The following is a 3,288-nucleotide window of genomic DNA, read 5'->3' on the forward strand; positions in this document are numbered from 1 at the left end:
GTGATCGCGACCAGCGCCGCGCGGATCACATGGTCCGGGCGAGGCGGCGCGCGGGCGCCTGGGAGTTGTGGTCCCCACGCGCGCCCCACGTCGGCGGCCTCAGGCGCGACCCCTGGCCCGGACCCACGTGCCGCGCCCCAGGTTCCTAAGGGCAGAGGCTTGGCGTTCCCGGAGTCGCGAACGAGTGGGGCCACCTGCTGCCTTCTGTCTCCGCCCTTGCTGTTTTGCACTTGGCTTATCTTGGCAATTATGAGAATGCTTATTGTTCATTGTAATAAACTACCCCAAGCGTAACATGTTGAGTTGAAAATGGAAAAAGTCCGTGCTATGAACACAGTAGCAACAAATTTGGAGTAAATTAAGTTAATTATGCCCTAGATTTTTAATGCAGTCATTACAAGATAATTACATTTTTCTTTTAAAAAAAAATATTTTCCAATCTGATAAACCAAAAGGAATACACACATCTAATTTTGTTTTTCTTTGATTACTAGGGTGGTAAACTATTTTTCTTATCAGTACTTCCATTTCTGTGTATTGCTTGTTAATTTCACTGCTCCAGTTTTTTTGTTGGGGTTTCTTGTAGGGTGAGGGATTTTTAATGGTTATTGATTTTTTTTTTTTTTTTTTTTTTTTTTGAGACGGAGTCTCGCTCTGTCGCCCAGGCTGGAGTGCAGTGGCCGGATCTCAGCTCACTGCAAGCTCCGCCTCCCGGGTTCCCGCCATTCTCCTGCCTCAGCCTCCCGAGTAGCTGGGACTACAGGCGCCCGCCACCTCGCCCAGCTAGTTTTTTGTACTATTTAGTAGAGACGGGGTTTCACCGTGTTCGCCAGGATGGTCTCGATCTCTTGACCTCGTGATCCGCCCGTCTCGGCCTCCCAAAGTGCTGGGATTACAGGCTTGAGCCGCCGCGCCCGGCCCGGTTATTGATTCTTAACCATATTTAGGAAACCTTTGCCGATCAGCCTGTGAGTAAAGAGGCTCTTCAGAGAAACCTTGCTAAGGACAGTGTTAGCAGAGACCTTGAGCCTGGAGCTGACCTCAGTTCATATCCGTATCCATCAACTATTGACTTTGAGACCATAGGCAAATAGCTTACATTTCTGAACCTCAGTTTTCTGGTAAATAAAATGAAAATAATAATAAAATCTATGTCATAGGGATTAAATGAAAACATACATGTTAAATTCTCAGCTCAGTTTTCTGGTAAATAAAATGAAAATAATAATAAAATCTATGTCATAGGGATTAAATGAAAACATACATGTTAAATTCTCAGCATGTGGCCGGGCGCGGTGGCTCACGCCTGTAATCCCAGCACTTTGGGAGGCCGAGGCGGGCGGATCACAAGGTCAGGAGATCGAGACCACGGTGAAACCCCGTCTCTACTAAAAATACAAAAAATTAGCCGGGCGCGGTTGTGGGCGCCTGTAGTCCCAGCTACTCGGGAGGCTGAGGCAGGAGAATGGCGTGAACCCGGGAGGCGGAGCTTGCAGTGAGCTGAGATCCGGCCACTGCACTCCAGCCTGGGCGACAGAGCGAGACTCCGTCTCAAAAAAAAAAAAAAAAAAAAAAAAAAAAAAAAAAAAAAAAAATTCTCAGCATGTAACCTGGCAGTGGGAGCTTGTTCAGTAAATGGTAGAATTCTCAGGGTCACACAGCATTTTTTTTTTGACAGAGTCTCGCTCTGTCGCCCAGGCTGGAGTGCAGTGGTGCAATCTTGGCTCACTGCAACCTCCACCCCCTGGGTTCAAGCGATTCTCCTGCCTCAGCCTCCTGAGTAGCTGGGACTACAGGTGCGTGCCACCATGCCTGGCTAATTTTTGTATTTTTAGTAGAGACAGGGTTTCACCATATTGGTCAGGCTGGTCTTGAACACCTGACCTCGTGATCTGCCTGTCTTGGCCTCCCAGAGTGCTGGGATTACAGGCGTGAGTCACCTCACTAGGCCCAGACAGCTTTTTTTTTTTTTTTTTTTTGAGACAGAGTCTTGCTCTGTTGCCCAGGCTGCAGTGACCTCGGCTCACTGTAAGCTCCACCTTCCGGGTTCACACCATTCTCCTGCCTCAGCCTCCCAAATAGCTGGGACTACAGGCACCTGCCACCATGCCCGGCTAATTTTTTTGTATTTTTTTAGTAGAGACGGGATTTCTCCGTGTTAGCCAGGATGATCTCGATCTCCTGACCTCATGATCCACACAGCTTTTAAGATCCTCAGTCTGAAAGCTAATGGGGGCTGGGAGCAGTCAGGGATTAGAACAGCTTCAGGGAGAGAACATGGGCCATGACACTGTGATGGGGCTGGGCAGGGAGAGCTGCTGCTGTTGTCGTTTACTGGAACATGGGGAAGCACTGGGGAGAAGGGCTAAGGGTACCTCTGAAGCATCTGGGTTCCAAGAGCTGGGGAGGGCTCTGGGTGTAGCTTTTTACCTTTCTGGGCCTTACATGGGAAGCAGGAGTAAGATGATCTGACCTTCACATAAGTAGGCTCCGTTGCACCCCACTCCCCACACCTGCATTGAAGAATCTGCAACACAGCTTTATTCATTTGACTGTTTTTGTTGACTTTGTCACAATCTGATGACCTTTACACTTACTTACAACTTCCTCATGGATGTTTTGGTTACAACACTTAGCCCGGAAGTCCTAAAATGCCCCATTTCTTACTGTACCACCAGAGACACCCCTTCCCTGTCCCCCAGGCAGAGAGCTTGTTGCAAATCATGGGATCCTAGATCGTAAGATCACAACACAGCCACTCAAGCCTGGGTCCATGGCAAGAGATTCTTTCCGGACTCTGTGTTTTGACAGGCCATGACTCCCTTCCTTTCACGGAGCAAGAGTCTGTCGTTGTCTTTCCAGCGCACACCTAGACCCCCGAGACAGAATCCTCCATCAGGAAAGATGGCGTTGCCTTGGGCATCACAGAGATTATCGAGAGGCCCTTTAGCCTGGGCTCCTTTGTAGTCAGTTGGTAGAGCGGAAATCCAACCAGTCATTTCTCCTTCTGAGGTTCAATAGAGGAACTTGAGGCTCACGAAAAGACCACATGCACAACATGTAATTCCTGCAGAATGTTGGGTCTTTATGTGCAGGTAAGGCTGCGTGATCCCCAAGGATGCCACCACCCATCTCTGGGACCCTGATGTCCCCATCCATAAAGTGAGGGGTGGAATGGATGACCTGCAACTGCCCTCCACATGCTGATCTGCAGTTATAAGTGAGCCTGAGGGTGGAGTTGAACACATTATGGCCAGGACCTTTACATATTTTCCCTTTAACTCCATC

Source organism: Macaca fascicularis, chromosome 15, assembly GCF_037993035.2.
Source record: "Macaca fascicularis isolate 582-1 chromosome 15, T2T-MFA8v1.1".
In the NCBI taxonomy this organism is placed as follows: domain Eukaryota; kingdom Metazoa; phylum Chordata; class Mammalia; order Primates; family Cercopithecidae; genus Macaca; species Macaca fascicularis.